We start from the raw sequence: 19,208 nt of genomic DNA on the forward strand, positions 1-19,208 counted from the left end.
GAAAATGATGCTCATTTCATGCACTGGAGTCAGGAGCACAAGGTGCTGGTGGGCGGGGTGGAAAATGATGCTCATTTCATGCACTGGAGTAAGGCACGCAAGGTGCTGGTGGGGCTGGGTGGAAAATGATGCTCATTTCATGCACTGGAGTCAGGCACGCAAGACGCTGGTGGGGCTGGGTGGAAAGGTGTTGGTGGGGCAGGGTAGAAAATGATGCTCATTTCATGCACTAGAGTCAGGCACACGAGGTGCTGCTCGGGCAGGATGGAAAATGATGCTCATTCCATGCAATGGAGTAAGGCACGCAAGGTGCTGGTGGGGCTGGGTGGAAAATGATGCTCATTTCATGCACTGGAGTCAGGCACGCAAGACGCTGCTGGGGCTGGGTGGAAAATGATGCTCATTTCATGCACTGGAGTCAGGCACGCAAGGTGCTGCTGGGGCGGGGTGGAAAATGATGCTCATTTCATGCACTGGAGTCAGGCACGCAAGACGCTGCTGGGGCTGGGTAGAAAATGATGCTCATTTCATGCACTGGAGTCAGGCACATAAGGTGCTGGTGGGGCTGGGTGGAAAATAATGCTCATTTCATGCACTGGAGTCAGGCACACAAGGTGCTGGTGGGGCGGGGTGGAAAATGATGCTCATTTCATGCACTGGAGTCAGGCACGCAAGGTGCTGGTGGGGCTGGGTGGAAAGGTGCTGGTGGGGCAGGGTAGAAAATGATGCTCATTTCATGCACTAGAGTAAGGCACACGAGGTGCTGCTCGGGCAGGGTGAAAATGATGCTCATTCCATGCACTGGAGTCAGGCACGCAACACGCTGGTGTGGCAGGGTGGAAAATGATGCTCATTTCATGCACTGGAGTCCCGCACGCAAGACACTGCTGGGGCTGGGTGGAAAATGATGCTGATTTCATGCACTGGAGTCAGGCACGCAAGGTGCTGGTAGGGCGGGGTGGAAAATGATGCTCATTTCATGCACTGGAGTAAGGCACGCAAGGTGCTGGTGGGGCTGGGTGGAAAATGATGCTCATTTCATGCACTGGAGTCAGGCACGCAAGACGCTGTTGGGGCTGGGTGGAAAATGATGCTCATTTCATGCACTGGAGTCAGGCATGCAAGGTGCTGGTGGGGCTGGGTGGAAAATGATGCTCATTTCATGCACTGGAGTCAGGCACACAAGGTGCTGGTGGGGCAGGGTGGAAAATGATGCTCATTTCATGCACTGGAGTCAGGCACGCAAGGTACTGGTCTGGCGGGGTGGAAAATGATGCTCATTTCATGCACTGGAGTCAGGCACTCATGGTGCTGGTGGGGCGGGGTAGAAAATGATGCTCATTTCATGCACTAGAGTCAGGCACACGAGGTGCTGCTCGGGCAGGGTGGAAAATGATGCTCGTTCCATGCACTGGAGTCAGGCACACGAGGTGCTGGTGTGGCAGGGTGGAAAATGATGCTCATTTCATGCACTGGAGTCAGGCACGCAAGGTGCTGGTGGGGCAGGGTGGAAAATGATGCTCATTTCATGCACTGGAGTCAGGCACGCAATACGCTGCTGGGGCTGGGTGGAAAATGATGCTCATTTCATGCACTGGAGTCAGGAGCACAAGGTGCTGGTAGGGCGGGGTGGAAAATGATGCTCATTTCATGCACTGGAGTCAGGCACGCAAGGTACTGGTCTGGCGGGGTGGAAAATGATGCTCATTTCATGCACTGGAGTCAGGCACTCATGGTGCTGGTGGGGCGGGGTAGAAAATGATGCTCATTTCATGCACTAGAGTCAGTCACACGAGGTGCTGCTCGGGCAGGGTGGAAAATGATGCTCATTCCATGCACTGGAGTCAGGCACACGAGGTGCTGGTGTGGCAGGGTGGAAAATGATGCTCATTTCATGCACTGGAGTCAGGCACGCAAGGTGCTGGTGGGGCAGGGTGGAAAATGATGCTCATTTCATGCACTGGAGTCAGGCACGCAAGACGCTGCTGGGGATGGGTGGAAAATGATGCTCATTTCATGCACTGGAGTCAGGAGCACAAGGTGCTGGTAGGGCGGGGTGGAAAATGATGCTCATTTCATGCACTGGAGTAAGGCACGCAAGGTGCTGGTGGGGCTGGGTGGAAAATGATGCTCATTTCATGCACTGGAGTCAGGCACGCAAGACGCTGGTGGGGCTGGGTGGAAAGGTGTTGGTGGGGCAGGGTAGAAAATGATGCTCATTTCATGCACTAGAGTCAGGCACACGAGGTGCTGCTCGGGCAGGATGGAAAATGATGCTCATTCCATGCAATGGAGTAAGGCACGCAAGGTGCTGGTGGGGCTGGGTGGAAAATGATGCTCATTTCATGCACTGGAGTCAGGCACGCAAGACGCTGCTGGGGCTGGGTGGAAAATGATGCTCATTTCATGCACTGGAGTCAGGCACGCAAGGTGCTGCTGGGGCGGGGTGGAAAATGATGCTCATTTCATGCACTGGAGTCAGGCACGCAAGACGCTGCTGGGGCTGGGTAGAAAATGATGCTCATTTCATGCACTGGAGTCAGGCACATAAGGTGCTGGTGGGGCTGGGTGGAAAATAATGCTCATTTCATGCACTGGAGTCAGGCACACAAGGTGCTGGTGGGGCGGGGTGGAAAATGATGCTCATTTCATGCACTGGAGTCAGGCACGCAAGGTGCTGGTGGGGCTGGGTGGAAAGGTGCTGGTGGGGCAGGGTAGAAAATGATGCTCATTTCATGCACTAGAGTCAGGCACACGAGGTGCTGCTCGGGCAGGGTGAAAATGATGCTCATTCCATGCACTGGAGTCAGGCACGCAACACGCTGGTGTGGCAGGGTGGAAAATGATGCTCATTTCATGCACTGGAGTCCCGCACGCAAGACACTGCTGGGGCTGGGTGGAAAATGATGCTGATTTCATGCACTGGAGTCAGGCACGCAAGGTGCTGGTAGGGCGGGGTGGAAAATGATGCTCATTTCATGCACTGGAGTAAGGCACGCAAGGTGCTGGTGGGGCTGGGTGGAAAATGATGCTCATTTCATGCACTGGAGTCAGGCACGCAAGACGCTGTTGGGGCTGGGTGGAAAATGATGCTCATTTCATGCACTGGAGTCAGGCATGCAAGGTGCTGGTGGGGCTGGGTGGAAAATGATGCTCATTTCATGCACTGGATTCAGGCACACAAGGTGCTGGTGGGGCAGGGTGGAAAATGATGCTCATTTCATGCACTGGAGTCAGGCACGCAAGGTACTGGTCTGGCGGGGTGGAAAATGATGCTCATTTCATGCACTGGAGTCAGGCACTCATGGTGCTGGTGGGGCGGGGTAGAAAATGATGCTCATTTCATGCACTAGAGTCAGGCACACGAGGTGCTGCTCGGGCAGGGTGGAAAATGATGCTCGTTCCATGCACTGGAGTCAGGCACACGAGGTGCTGGTGTGGCAGGGTGGAAAATGATGCTCATTTCATGCACTGGAGTCAGGCACGCAAGGTGCTGGTGGGGCAGGGTGGAAAATGATGCTCATTTCATGCACTGGAGTCAGGCACGCAATACGCTGCTGGGGCTGGGTGGAAAATGATGCTCATTTCATGCACTGGAGTCAGGAGCACAAGGTGCTGGTAGGGCGGGGTGGAAAATGATGCTCATTTCATGCACTGGAGTAAGGCACGCAAGGTGCTGGTGGGGCTGGGTGGAAAATGATGCTCATTTCATGCACTGGAGTCAGGCACGCAAGACGCTGGTGGGGCTGGGTGGAAAGGTGCTGGTGGGGCAGGGTAGAAAATGATGCTCATTTCATTCACTAGAGTCAGGCACACGAGGTGCTGCTCGGGCAGGATGGAAAATGATGCTCATTCCATGCAATGGAGTAAGGCACGCAAGGTGCTGGTGGGGATGGGTGGAAAATGATGCTCATTTCATGCACTGGAGTCAGGCACGCAAGACGCTGCTGGGGCTGGGTGGAAAATGATGCTCATTTCATGCACTGGAGTCAGGCACGCAAGGTGCTGCTGGGGCGGGGTGGAAAATGATGCTCATTTCATGCACTGGAGTCAGGCACGCAAGACGCTTCTGGGGCTAGGTAGAAAATGATGCTCATTTCATGCACTGGAGTCAGGCACATAAGGTGCTGGTGGGGCTGGGTGGAAAATAATGCTCATTTCATGCACTGGAGTCAGGCACACAAGGTCCTGGTGGGGCTGGGTGGAAAATAATGTTCATTTCATGCACTGGAGTCAGGCACGCAAGGTGCTGGTGGGGCTGGGTGAAAAATGATGCTCATTTCATGCACTGGAGTCAGGCACGCAAGACGCTGCTGGGTGGAAAATGATGCTCATTTCATGCACTGGAGTCAGGCACGCAAGGTGCTGCTGGGGCGGGGTGGAAAATGATGCTCATTTCATGCACTGGAGTCAGGCACGCAAGACGCTGCTGGGGCTGGGTAGAAAATGATGCTCATTTCATGCACTGGAGAGACAGGTACACAAGGTGCTGGTGGGGCAGGGTGGAAAATGATGCTCATTTCATGCACTGGAGTCAGGCACACAAGGTGCTGGTGGGGCAGGGTGGAAAATGATGCTCATTTCATGCACTGGAGTCAGGCACGCAAGGTGCTGGTGGGGCTGGGTGGAAAATAATGCTCATTTCATGCACTGGAGTCAGGCACACAAGGTGCTGGTGGGGCTGGGTGAAAAATGATGCTCATTTCATGCACTGGAGAGACAGGTACACAAGGTGCTGGTGGGGCAGGGTGGAAAATAATGCTCATTTCATGCACTGGAGTCAGGCACGCAAGACGCTGCTGGGGCTGGGTCGAAAATGATGCTCATTTCATGCACTGGAGTCAGGCACGCAAGGTGCTAGTGGAGCAGGGTGGAAAATGATGCTCATTTCATGCACTGGAGTCATGCACATAAGGTGCTGGTGGGGCTGGGTGGAAAATGATGCTCATTTCATGCACTGGAGAGACAGGTACACAAGGTGCTGGTGGGGCAGGGTGGAAAATGATGCTCATTTCATGCACTGGCACGCAAGGTGCTGGTGGGGCTGGGTGGAAAATGATGCTCATTTCATGCACTGGAGAGACAGGTACACAAGGTGCCGGTGGGGCAGGGTGGAAAATGATGCTCATTTCATGCACTGGAGTCAGGCAGGCAAGGTGCTGGTGGGGCAGGGTGGAAAATGATGCTCATTTCATGCACGGAGTCAGGCACATGAGGTGCTGATGGGGCAGGGTGGAAAATGATGCTCATTTCATGCACTGGAGTCAGGCACACAAGGTGCTGGTGGGGCAGGGTGGAAAATGATGCTCATTTCATGCACTGGAGTCAGGCACGCAAGACGCTGCTGGCGCTGGGTGGAAAATGATGCTCATTTCATGCACTGGAGAGACAGGTACACAAGGTGCTGGTGGGGCAGGGTGGAAAATGATGCTCATTTCATGCACTGGAGTCAGGCAGGCAAGGTGCTGGTGGGGCAGGGTGGAAAATGATTCTCATTTCATGCACGGAGTCAGGCACATGAGGTGCTGATGGGGCAGGGTGGAAAATTATGCTCATTTCATGCACTGGAGTCAGGCACGCAAGGTGCTGGTGGGGCTGGGTGGAAAATGATGCTCATTTCATGCACTGGAGTCAGGCACGCAAGGTGCTGGTGGGGCTGGGTGGAAAATGATGCTCATTTCATGCACTGGAGTCAGGCACACAAGGTGCTGGTGGGGCAGGGTGGAAAATGATGCTCATTCCATGCACTGGAGTCAGGCACGCAACACGCTGGTGTGGCAGGATGGAAAATGATGCTCATTTCATGCACTGGAGTCAGGCACGCAGGGTGCTGGTGGGGCAGGGTGGAAAATGATGCTCATTTCATGCACTGGAGTCAGGCACGCAAGACACTGCTGGGGCTGGGTGGAAAATGATGCTCATTTCATGCACTGGAGTCAGGCACATAAGGTGCTGGTGGGGCTGGGTGGAAAATGATGCTCATTTCATGCACTGGAGTCATGCACGCAAGACGCTGCTGGGGCTGGGTGGAAAATGATGCTCATTTCATGCACTGGAGTCAGGCACGCAAGGTGCTGGTGGGGGTGGGTGAAAAATGATGCTCATTTCATGCACTGGAGTCAGGCACGCAAGACGCTGCTGGGTGGAAAATGATGCTCATTTCATGCATTGGAGTCAGGCATGCAAGGTGCTGCTGGGGCGGGGTGGAAAATGATGCTCATTTCATGCACTGGAGTCAGGCACGCACGACGCTGCTGGGGCTGGGTAGAAAATGATGCTCATTTCATGCACTGGAGAGACAGGTACACAAGGTGCTGGTGGGGCAGGGTGGAAAATGATGCTCATTTCATGCACTGGAGTCAGGCACACAAGGTGCTGGTGGGGCAGGGTGGAAAATGATGCTCATTTCATGCACTGGAGTCAGGCACGCAAGGTGCTGGTGGGGCTGGGTGGAAAATAATGCTCATTTCATGCACTGGAGTCAGGCATGCAAGGTGCTGGTGGGGCTGGGTGAAAAATGATGCTCATTTCATGCACTGGAGAGACAGGTACACAAGGTGCTGGTGGGGCAGGGTGGAAAATAATGCTCATTTCATGCACTGGAGTCAGGCACGCAAGACGCTGCTGGGGCTGGGTCGAAAATGATGCTCATTTCATGCACTGGAGTCAGGCACGCAAGGTGCTGGTGGAGCAGGGTGGAAAATGATGCTCATTTCATGCACTGGAGTCATGCACATAAGGTGCTGGTGGGGCTGGGTGGAAAATGATGCTCATTTCATGCACTGGAGAGACAGGTACACAAGGTGCTGGTGGGGCAGGGTGGAAAATGATGCTCATTTCATGCACTGGCACGCAAGGTGCTGGTGGGGCTGGGTGGAAAATGATGCTCATTTCATGCACTGGAGAGACAGGTACACAAGGTGCCGGTGGGGCAGGGTGGAAAATGATGCTCATTTCATGCACTGGAGTCAGGCAGGCAAGGTGCTGGTGGGGCAGGGTGGAAAATGATGCTCATTTCATGCACAGAGTCAGGCACATGAGGTGCTGATGGGGCAGGGTGGAAAATGATGCTCATTTCATGCACTGGAGTCAGGCACACAAGGTGCTGGTGGGGCAGGGTGGAAAATGATGCTCATTTCATGCACTGGAGTCAGGCACGCAAGACGCTGCTGGCGCTGGGTGGAAAATGATGCTCATTTCATGCACTGGAGAGACAGGTACACAAGGTGCTGGTGGGGCAGGGTGGAAAATGATGCTCATTTCATGCACTGGAGTCAGGCAGGCAAGGTGCTGCTGGGGCTGGGTAGAAAATGATGCTCATTTCATGCACTGGAGAGACAGGTACACAAGGTGCTGGTGGGGCAGGGTGGAAAATGATGCTCATTTCATGCACTGGAGTCAGGCACACAAGGTGCTGGTGGGGCAGGGTGGAAAATGATGCTCATTTCATGCACTGGAGTCAGGCACGCAAGGTGCTGGTGGGGCTGGGTGGAAAATAATGCTCATTTCATGCACTGGAGTCAGGCACGCAAGGTGCTGGTGGGGCTGGGTGAAAAATGATGCTCATTTCATGCACTGGAGAGACAGGTACACAAGGTGCTGGTGGGGCAGGGTGGAAAATAATGCTCATTTCATGCACTGGAGTCAGGCACGCAAGACGCTGCTGGGGCTGGGTCGAAAATGATGCTCATTTCATGCACTGGAGTCAGGCACGCAAGGTGCTGGTGGAGCAGGGTGGAAAATGATGCTCATTTCATGCACTGGAGTCATGCACATAAGGTGCTGGTGGGGCTGGGTGGAAAATGATGCTCATTTCATGCACTGGAGAGACAGGTACACAAGGTGCTGGTGGGGCAGGGTGGAAAATGATGCTCATTTCATGCACTGGCACGCAAGGTGCTGGTGGGGCTGGGTGGAAAATGATGCTCATTTCATGCACTGGAGAGACAGGTACACAAGGTGCCGGTGGGGCAGGGTGGAAAATGATGCTCATTTCATGCACTGGAGTCAGGCAGGCAAGGTGCTGGTGGGGCAGGGTGGAAAATGATGCTCATTTCATGCACAGAGTCAGGCACATGAGGTGCTGATGGGGCAGGGTGGAAAATGATGCTCATTTCATGCACTGGAGTCAGGCACACAAGGTGCTGGTGGGGCAGGGTGGAAAATGATGCTCATTTCATGCACTGGAGTCAGGCACGCAAGACGCTGCTGGCGCTGGGTGGAAAATGATGCTCATTTCATGCACTGGAGAGACAGGTACACAAGGTGCTGGTGGGGCAGGGTGGAAAATGATGCTCATTTCATGCACTGGAGTCAGGCAGGCAAGGTGCTGGTGGGGCAGGGTGGAAAATGATTCTCATTTCATGCACGGAGTCAGGCACATCAGGTGCTGATGGGGCAGGGTGGAAAATGATGCTCATTTCATGCACTGGAGTCAGGCACGCAAGGTGCTGGTGGGGCTGGGTGGAAAATGATGCTCATTTCATGCACTGGAGTCAGGCACGCAAGGTGCTGGTGGGGCTGGGTGGAAAATGATGCTCATTTCATGCACTGGAGTCAGGCAGCAAGGTGCTGGTGGGTCTGGGTGGAAAATGATGCTCATTCCATGCACTGGAGTCAGGCACACAAGGTGCTGGTGGGGCAGGGTGGAAAATGATGCTCATTCCATGCACTGGAGTCAGGCACGCAACACGCTGGTGTGGCAGGATGGAAAATGATGCTCATTTCATGCACTGGAGTCAGGCACGCAGGGTGCTGGTGGGGCAGGGTGGAAAATGATGCTCATTTCATGCACTGGAGTCAGGCACGCAAGACACTGCTGGGGCTGGGTGGAAAATGATGCTCATTTCATGCACTGGAGTCAGGCACATAAGGTGCTGGTGGGGCTGGGTGGAAAATGATGCTCATTTCATGCACTGGAGTCAGGCACGCAAGACGCTGCTGGGGCTGGGTGGAAAATGATGCTCATTTCATGCACTGGAGTCAGGCACGCAAGGTGCTGCTTGGGCGGGGTGGAAAATGATGCTCATTTCATGCACTGGAGTCAGGCACGCAGGACGCTGCTGGGGCTGGGTGGAAAATGATGCTCATTTCATGCACTGGAGTCAGGCACATAAGGTGCTGGTGGGGCTGGGTGGAAAATGATGCTCATTTCATGCACTGGAGAGAAAGGTACACAAGGTGCTGGTGGGGCAGGGTGGAAAATGATGCTCATTTCATGCACTGGAGTCAGGCACGCAAGGTGCTGGTGTGGCAGGGTGGAAAATGATGCTCATTTCATGCACTGGAGTCAGGCACGCAAGGTGCTGCTGGGGCAGGGTGGAAAATGATGCTCATTTCATGCACTGGAGTCAGGCACGCAAGACGCTGCTGGGGCAGGGTGGAAAATGATGCTCATTTCATGCACTGGAGTCAGGCACGCAAGGTGCTGCTGGGGCAGGGTGGAAAATGATGCCCATTTCATGCACTGTAGTCAGGCACACAAGACGCTGCTGGGGCAGGGTGGAAAATGAAGCTCATTTCATGCACTGGAGTCAGGCAGCAAGGTGCTGGTGGGTCTGGGTGGAAAATGATGCTCATTTCATGCACTGGAGTCAGGCACACAAGGTGCTGCTCGGGCAGGGTGGAAAATGATGCTAATTTCATGCACTGGAGTCAGGCACGCAACACGCTGGTGGGGCAGGGTGGAAAATGATGCTCATTTCATGCACTGGAGTCAGGCACGCAAGGTGCTGGTGGGGCAGGGTGGAAAATGATGCTCATTTCATGCACTGGAGTCAGGCACGCAAGACACTGGTGGGGCTGGGTGGAAAATGGTGCTCATTTCATGCACTGGAGTCAGGCACATAAGGTGCTGGTGGGGCTGGGTGGAAAATGATGCTCATTTCATGCACTGGAGTCAGGCACGCAAGACGCTGCTGGGGCTGGGTGGAAAATGATGCTCATTTCATGCACTGGAGTCAGGCACGCAAGGTGCTGCTGGGGCGGGGTGGAAAATGATGCTCATTTCATGCACTGGAGTCAGGCACGCAGGACGCTGCTGGGGCTGGGTGGAAAATGATGCTCATTTCATGCACTGGAGTCAGGCACATAAGGTGCTGGTGGGGCTGGGTGGAAAATGATGCTCATTTCATGCACTGGAGAGACAGGTACACAAGGTGCTGGTGGGGCAGGGTGGAAAATGATGCTCATTTCATGCACTGGAGTCAGGCACACAAGGTGCTGGTGGGGCAGGGTGGAAAATGATGCTCATTTCATGCACTGGAGTCAGGCACACAAGGTGCTGGTGGGGCGGGGTGGAAAATGATGCTCATTTCATGCACTGGAGTCAGGCACGCAGGACGCTGCTGGGGCTGGGTGGAAAATGATGCTCATTTCATGCACTGGAGTCAGGCACATAAGGTGCTGGTGGGGCTGGGTGGAAAATGATGCTCATTTCATGCACTGGAGAGAAAGGTACACAAGGTGCTGGTGGGGCAGGGTGGAAAATGATGCTCATTTAATGCACTGGAGTCAGGCACGCAAGGTGCTGGTGGGGCAGGGTGGAAAATGATGCTCATTTCATGCACTGGAGTCAGGCACGCAAGGTGCTGCTGGGGCTGGGTGGAAAATGATGCTCATTTCATGCACTGGAGTCAGGCACGCAAGGTGCTGCTGGGGCGGGGTGGAAAATGATGCTCATTTCATGCACTGGAGTCAGGCACATAAGGTGCTGGTGGGGCTGGGTGGAAAATGATGCTCATTTCATGCACTGGAGTCAGGCACGCAAGGTGCTGGTGGGGCAGGGTGGAAAATGATGCTCATTTCATGCACTGGAGTCAGGCACGCAAGGTGCTGGTGGGGCAGGGTGGAAAATGATGCTCATTTCATGTACTGGAGTCAGGCACATAAGGGGCTGGTGGGGCTGGGTGGAAAATGATGCTCATTTCATGCACTGGAGAGACAGGTACACAAGGTGCTGGTGGGGCAGGGTGGAAAATGATGCTCATTTCATGCACTGGAGTCAGGCACGCAAGGTGCTGGTGGGGCAGGGTGGAAAATGATGCTCATTTCATGCACTGGAGTCAGGCACGCAAGACGCTGCTGGGGCTGGGTGGAAAATGATGCTCATTTCATGCACTGGAGTCAGGCACGCAAGACGCTGCTGGAGCTGGGTGGAAAATGATGCTAATTTCATGCACTGGAGTCAGGCACGCAAGGTGCTGGTGGAGCAGGGTGGAAAATGATGCTCATTTCATGCACTGGAGTCAGGCACGCAAGGTGCTGGTGGAGCTGGGTGGAAAATGATGCTCATTTCATGCACTGGAGTCAGGCACATACGGTGCTGGTGGGGAGGGGTGGAACATGATGCTCATTTCATGCACTGGAGTCAGGCACGCAAGGTGCTGGTGGGGCAGGGTGGAAAATGATGCTCATTTCATGCACTGGAGTCAGGTACGCAAGGTGCTGGTGGGGCAGGGTGGAAAATGATGCTCATTTCATGCACTGGAGTCAGGCACATGAGGTGCTGATGGGGCAGGGTGGAAAATGATGCTCATCTCATGCACTGGAGTCAGGCACGCAAGGTGCTGGTGGGGCAGGGTGGAAAATGATGCTCATCTCATGCACTGGAGTCAGGCACACAAGGTGCTGGTGGGGCAGGGTGGAAAATGATGCTCATTTCATGCACTGGAGTCAGGCACGCAAGGTGCTGGTGGGGCTGGGTGGAAAATGATGCTCATTTCATGCACTGGAGTCAGGCACGCAAGACGCTGCTGGGGCTGGGTGGAAAATGATGCTCATTTCATGCACTGGAGTCAGGCACGCAAGACGCTGCTGGAGCTGGGTGGAAAATGATGCTAATTTCATGCACTGGAGTCAGGCACGCAAGGTGCTGGTGGAGCAGGGTGGAAAATGATGCTCATTTCATGCACTGGAGTCAGGCACGCAAGGTGCTGGTGGAGCTGGGTGGAAAATGATGCTCATTTCATGCACTGGAGTCAGGCACATACGGTGCTGGTGGGGAGGGGTGGAACATGATGCTCATTTCATGCACTGGAGTCAGGCACGCAAGGTGCTGGTGGGGCAGGGTGGAAAATGATGCTCATTTCATGCACTGGAGTCAGGTACGCAAGGTGCTGGTGGGGCAGGGTGGAAAATGATGCTCATTTCATGCACTGGAGTCAGGCACATGAGGTGCTGATGGGGCAGGGTGGAAAATGATGCTCATCTCATGCACTGGAGTCAGGCACGCAAGGTGCTGGTGGGGCAGGGTGGAAAATGATGCTCATCTCATGCACTGGAGAGACAGGTACACAAGGTGCTGGTGGGGCAGGGTGGAAAATAATGCTCATTTCATGCACTGGAGTCAGGCACGCAAGACGCTGCTGGGGCTGGGTCGAAAATGATGCTCATTTCATGCACTGGAGTCAGGCACGCAAGGTGCTGGTGGAGCAGGGTGGAAAATGATGCTCATTTCATGCACTGGAGTCATGCACATAAGGTGCTGGTGGGGCTGGGTGGAAAATGATGCTCATTTCATGCACTGGAGAGACAGGTACACAAGGTGCTGGTGGGGCAGGGTGGAAAATGATGCTCATTTCATGCACTGGCACGCAAGGTGCTGGTGGGGCTGGGTGGAAAATGATGCTCATTTCATGCACTGGAGAGACAGGTACACAAGGTGCCGGTGGGGCAGGGTGGAAAATGATGCTCATTTCATGCACTGGAGTCAGGCAGGCAAGGTGCTGGTGGGGCAGGGTGGAAAATGATGCTCATTTCATGCACGGAGTCAGGCACATGAGGTGCTGATGGGGCAGGGTGGAAAATGATGCTCATTTCATGCACTGGAGTCAGGCACACAAGGTGCTGGTGGGGCAGGGTGGAAAATGATGCTCATTTCATGCACTGGAGTCAGGCACGCAAGACGCTGCTGGCGCTGGGTGGAAAATGATGCTCATTTCATGCACTGGAGAGACAGGTACACAAGGTGCTGGTGGGGCAGGGTGGAAAATGATGCTCATTTCATGCACTGGAGTCAGGCAGGCAAGGTGCTGGTGGGGCAGGGTGGAAAATGATTCTCATTTCATGCACGGAGTCAGGCACATGAGGTGCTGATGGGGCAGGGTGGAAAATGATGCTCATTTCATGCACTGGAGTCAGGCACGCAAGGTGCTGGTGGGGCTGGGTGGAAAATGATGCTCATTTCATGCACTGGAGTCAGGCACGCAAGGTGCTGGTGGGGCTGGGTGGAAAATGATGCTCATTTCATGCACTGGAGTCAGGCAGCAAGGTGCTGGTGGGTCTGGGTGGAAAATGATGCTCATTCCATGCACTGGAGTCAGGCACACAAGGTGCTGGTGGGGCAGGGTGGAAAATGATGCTCATTCCATGCACTGGAGTCAGGCACGCAACACGCTGGTGTGGCAGGATGGAAAATGATGCTCATTTCATGCACTGGAGTCAGGCACGCAGGGTGCTGGTGGGGCAGGGTGGAAAATGATGCTCATTTCATGCACTGGAGTCAGGCACGCAAGACACTGCTGGGGCTGGGTGGAAAATGATGCTCATTTCATGCACTGGAGTCAGGCACATAAGGTGCTGGTGGGGCTGGGTGGAAAATGATGCTCATTTCATGCACTGGAGTCAGGCACGCAAGACGCTGCTGGGGCTGGGTGGAAAATGATGCTCATTTCATGCACTGGAGTCAGGCACGCAAGGTGCTGGTGGGGCAGGGTGGAAAATGATGCTCATTTCATGCACTGGAGTCAGGCACGCAAGGTGCTGGTGGGGCAGGGTGGAAAATGATGCTCATTTCATGCACTGGAGTCAGGCACATAAGGTGCTGGTGGGGCTGGGTGGAAAATGATGCTCATTTCATGCACTGGAGAGAAAGGTACACAAGGTGCTGGTGGGGCAGGGTGGAAAATGATGCTCATTTCATGCACTGGAGTCAGGCACGCAAGGTGCTGGTGTGGCAGGGTGGAAAATGATGCTCATTTCATGCACTGGAGTCAGGCACGCAAGGTGCTGCTGGGGCAGGGTGGAAAATGATGCTCATTTCATGCACTGGAGTCAGGCACGCAAGACGCTGCTGGGGCAGGGTGGAAAATGATGCTCATTTCATGCACTGGAGTCAGGCACGCAAGGTGCTGCTGGGGCAGGGTGGAAAATGATGCCCATTTCATGCACTGTAGTCAGGCACACAAGACGCTGCTGGGGCAGGGTGGAAAATGAAGCTCATTTCATGCACTGGAGTCAGGCAGCAAGGTGCTGGTGGGTCTGGGTGGAAAATGATGCTCATTTCATGCACTGGAGTCAGGCAGCAAGGTGCTGGTGGGTCTGGGTGGAAAATGATGCTCATTTCATGCACTGGAGTCAGGCACACAAGGTGCTGCTCGGGCAGGGTGGAAAATGATGCTCATTCCATGCACTGGAGTCAGGCACACAAGGTGCTGGTGGGGCAGGGTGGAAAATGATGCTCATTTCATGCACTGGAGTCAGGCACGCAACACGCTGGTGGGGCAGGGTGGAAAATGATGCTCATTTCATGCACTGGAGTCAGGCACGCAAGGTGCTGGTGGGGCAGGGTGGAAAATGATGCTCATTTCATGCACTGGAGTCAGGCACGCAAGACGCTGGTGGGGCTGGGTGGAAAATGGTGCTCATTTCATGCACTGGAGTCAGGCACATAAGGTGCTGGTGGGGCTGGGTGGAAAATGATGCTCATTTCATGCACTGGAGACAGGCACGCAAGACGCTGCTGGGGCTGGGTGGAAAATGATGCTCATTTCATGCACTGGAGTCAGGCACGCAAGGTGCTGCTGGGGCGGGGTGGAAAATGATGCTCATTTCATGCACTGGAGTCAGGCACGCAGGACGCTGCTGGGGCTGGGTGGAAAATGATGCTCATTTCATGCACTGGAGTCAGGCACATAAGGTGCTGGTGGGGCTGGGTGGAAAATGATGCTCATTTCATGCACTGGAGAGACAGGTACACAAGGTGCTGGTGGGGCAGGGTGGAAAATGATGCTCATTTCATGCACTGGAGTCAGGCACACAAGGTGCTGGTGGGGCAGGGTGGAAAATGATGCTCATTTCATGCACTGGAGTCAGGCACACAAGGTGCTGGTGGGGCGGGGTGGAAAATGATGCTCATTTCATGCACTGGAGTCAGGCACGCAGGACGCTGCTGGGGCTGGGTGGAAAATGATGCTCATTTCATGCACTGGAGTCAGGCACATAAGGTGCTGGTGGGGCTGGGTGGAAAATGATGCTCATTTCATGCACTGGAGAGAAAGGTACACAAGGTGCTGGTGGGGCAGGGTGGAAAATGATGCTCATTTCATGCACTGGAGTCAGGCACGCAAGGTGCTGGTGGGGCAGGGTGGAAAATGATGCTCATTTCATGCACTGGAGTCAGGCACGCAAGACGCTGCTGGGGCTGGGTGGAAAATGATGCTCATTTCATGCACTGGAGTCAGGCACGCAAGGTGCTGCTGGGGCGGGGTGGAAAATGATGCTCATTTCATGCACTGGAGTCAGGCACATAAGGTGCTGGTGGGGCTGGGTGGAAAATGATGCTCATTTCATGCACTGGAGTCAGGCACGCAAGGTGCTGGTGGGGCAAGGTGGAAAATGATGCTCATTTCATGCACTGGAGTCAGGCACGCAAGGTGCTGGTGGGGCAGGGTGGAAAATGATGCTCATTTCATGTACTGGAGTCAGGCACATAAGGTGCTGGTGGGGCTGGGTGGAAAATGATGCTCATTTCATGCACTGGAGAGACAGGTACACAAGGTGCTGGTGGGGCAGGGTGGAAAATGATGCTCATTTCATGCACTGGAGTCAGGCACGCAAGGTGCTGGTGGGGCAGGGTGGAAAATGATGCTCATTTCATGCACTGGAGTCAGGCACGCAAGACGCTGCTGGGGCTGGGTGGAAAATGATGCTCATTTCATGCACTGGAGTCAGGCACGCAAGACGCTGCTGGGGCTGGGTGGAAAATGATGCTAATTTCATGCACTGGAGTCAGGCACGCAAGGTGCTGGTGGAGCAGGGTGGAAAATGATGCTCATTTCATGCACTGGAGTCAGGCACGCAAGGTGCTGGTGGAGCTGGGTGGAAAATGATGCTCATTTCATGCACTGGAGTCAGGCACATACGGTGCTGGTGGGGAGGGGTGGAACATGATGCTCATTTCATGCACTGGAGTCAGGCACGCAAGGTGCTGGTGGGGCAGGGTGGAAAATGATGCTCATTTCATGCACTGGAGTCAGGCACGCAAGGTGCTGGTGGGGCAGGGTGGAAAATGATGCTCATTTCATGCACTGGAGTTAGGCACATGAGGTGCTGATGGGGCAGGGTGGAAAATGATGCTCATCTCATGCACTGGAGTCAGGCACGCAAGGTGCTGGTGGGGCAGGGTGGAAAATGATGCTCATCTCATGCACTGGAGTCAGGCACACAAGGTGCTGCTGGGGCGGGGTGGAAAATGATGCTCATTTCATGCACTGGAGTCAGGCACGCAAGACGCTGGTGGGGCAGGGTGGAAAATGATGCTCATTTCATGCACTGGAGTCAGGCACGCAAGGTGCTGGTGGGGCGGGGTGGAAAATGATGCTCCTTTCTTAAAATAAATCCTGCACTGGAGAGACAGATACACGCGAGTTTACCATTAGGATAATTGCAAGTCTAGATCACTGTGTTTGCTCCATTAGTAAATATATGAGTTACTGGGCTTCGAATTTGTCCAGAAAGTCCCTGATAGCGAACGCTCATAATCAAAACAGCTTTGCACAAGATCACAAGGCACTCCAGTGTAATCCCACCATGTCACGTGAACATGAAGCTGCTGCTGTGGAGGGTGCGCGGGGTTGGAGGTGACTTACTTGGCGAGTCTTTTTGGGGGAGACTTCGATGGTCCCAGGAAGAGCAGCTCATGAAGCTGCAGAGCAGGCAAAGTGCAGCAGGTCCTGCATCAGGAGCAGCAGGCAGCTAGACACGGGGCACACAGGCAGGCATAGGGACCAGGAGCAGCAGGCAGCTAGACCCGGGGGCACACAGGCAGGCACAGTGATCAGGAGCAGCAGGCAGCTAGACCCAGGGGCACACAGGCAGGCACAGAGACCAGGAGCAGCAGGCAGCTAGACCCGGGCACACAGGCAGGCACAGAGACCAGGAGCAGCAGGCAGCTAGACCCAGGCACACAGGCAGGCATAGGGATCAGGAGCCAGGCAGCTAGACCCGGGCACACAGGCAGGCACACGCTGATCAGGCTAAGGCAGGAAGAGAGGGGACTCGGGGGAGGGCAGGTCGGGTGGCAATGCATGCGGCCTTGGCAGGGAGGGGCTGGCCCATGTGATCTGACACCAGGCAAGGCAAGGGGCACGGCCTTCCTTGCTCGCACCTGTTCCCGTCCCTCCTTTTAGAATTTTGCACGTGGTGCTTTCCATCCAGACTTGGTGACCGGCGCCCCTTTGTGCCCATGTTTTTAAATACACCCCCACTGGAAGCCAAAACAATGAAATGCTCGTTTAACATTAAATAACAGTTCACATGAAGTTTTTAAAAAAAGTATCTTTATTGTTTTATAGAAAACCAACACTACAGCATTTCCCCATTTTCGGATTCAGGGGAGCTACTCAAAGCATACATTGCAATGAATCACTCACTGACATTTACACAAAGTCATTGCCCGGTTCAGAGCGCGGGTCCAGGTCGTTTTACCGACAGGAATGATTAATTCCATCGAAAAAAGTCATCGAATTTTTTTGTTTGAATTTTGAATAGGAAACTTAATATAGCGAAAGGAGGGGATCCTTTTCGTTTACTAGTCCCCCTACCTCAAGTCCCGCCCCACACATTCTAGCCCCTTAACCCCACTGTGGTGTCCAACCCTCCCAAGTGTATTGCCCATTTAAGATGGACAGTGATGTGTGTAGCCCTCCCATGTGTATCACCCATTTAAAATGGGCAGTGATATGTGTAACCCTTTCATGTGTATCACCCATTTAAGATGGGCAGTGATATGTGTAGCCCTCCCATGTGTATCACCCATTTAAGATGGGCAGTGATATGTGTAGCCCTCCCATGTGTATCACCCATTTAAGATGGTCAGTGATATGTGAAGCCCTCCCATGTGCATCACCCATTTAAGATGGGCAGTGATATGTGTAGCCCTCCCATGTGCATCACCCATTTAAGATGGGCAGTGATGTGTGTAGCCCTCCCATGTGCATCACCCATTTAAGATGGGCAGTGATGTGTGTAGCCCTCCCATGTGTATCACCCATTTAAGATGGGCGGTGATGTGTGTAACCCTCCCATGTAGTTGCCCATTTAAGATGGGCAGTGATATGTGTAGCTCTCCCATGTGTATCACCCATTTAAGATGGGCAGTGATATGTGTAACCCTTTCATGTGTATCGCCCATTTAAGATGGGCAGTGATATGTGTAGCTCTCCCATGTGTATCACCCATTTAAGATGGGCAGTGATATGTGTAGCCCTCCCATGTGCGTTGCCCATTTAAGATGGGCAGTGATATGTGTAACTCTCCCATGTGTATCACCCATTTAAGATGGGCAGTGATGTGTGTAACCCTCCCATGTATGTTGCCCATTTAAGATGGGCAGTGATGTGTGTAACCCTCTCATGTGTATCACCCATTTAAGATGGGCAGTGATATGTGTAGCCCTCTCATGGGCTTCGCCCATTTAAGATGGGCAGTGATATGTGTAGCTCTCCCATGTGTATCGCCCATTTAAGATGGGCAGTGATATGTGTAGCTCTCCCATGTGTATCGCCCATTTAAGATGGGCAGTGATATGTATAGCCCTCCCATGTGTATCGCCCTGTTAAGATGGGCAGTGATATGTGTAGCTCTCCCATGTGTATCGCCCTGTTAAGATGGGCAGTGATATGTGTAGCTCTCCCATGTGTATCGCCCTGTTAAGATGGGCAGTGATATGTGTAGCTCTCCATGTGTATCGCCCATTTAAGATGGGCAGTGATATGTGTAGCCCTCCCATGTGTATCGCCCTGTTAAGATGGGCAGTGATATGTGTAGCCCTCCCAGGTGTTTTACCCATTTAGGATGGGCAGTGATATGTGTAGCCCTCCCATGTGTATCACCCATTTAAGATGGGCAGTGATATGTGTAGCCCTCCCATGTGTATCGCCCTGTTAAGATGGGCAGTGATATGTGTAGCCCTCCCATGTGTATCACCC

At 53.7% G+C, this 19,208-nt stretch overlaps 1 protein-coding gene across 1 annotated transcript in view; it reads right to left on the reverse strand.

Moving 5' to 3' along the window:
- Positions 1-17,288, reverse strand: part of LOC138480718 (zinc finger protein 845-like) — a 143,820-nt gene extending 126,532 nt beyond the window's left edge. The window contains exon 1 of the mRNA XM_069612424.1: positions 16,869-17,288. The gene's annotated coding sequence lies outside the window, so the exon portion shown is untranslated. The remainder of the gene's footprint in view (positions 1-16,868) is intronic.
- Between the last annotated feature and the right edge of the window lie 1,920 nt (positions 17,289-19,208).

This window comes from Ambystoma mexicanum, chromosome 5p, assembly GCF_040938575.1.
Source record: "Ambystoma mexicanum isolate Mex_15411 chromosome 5p, UKY_AmexF1_1, whole genome shotgun sequence".
NCBI classification, from domain to species: domain Eukaryota; kingdom Metazoa; phylum Chordata; class Amphibia; order Caudata; family Ambystomatidae; genus Ambystoma; species Ambystoma mexicanum.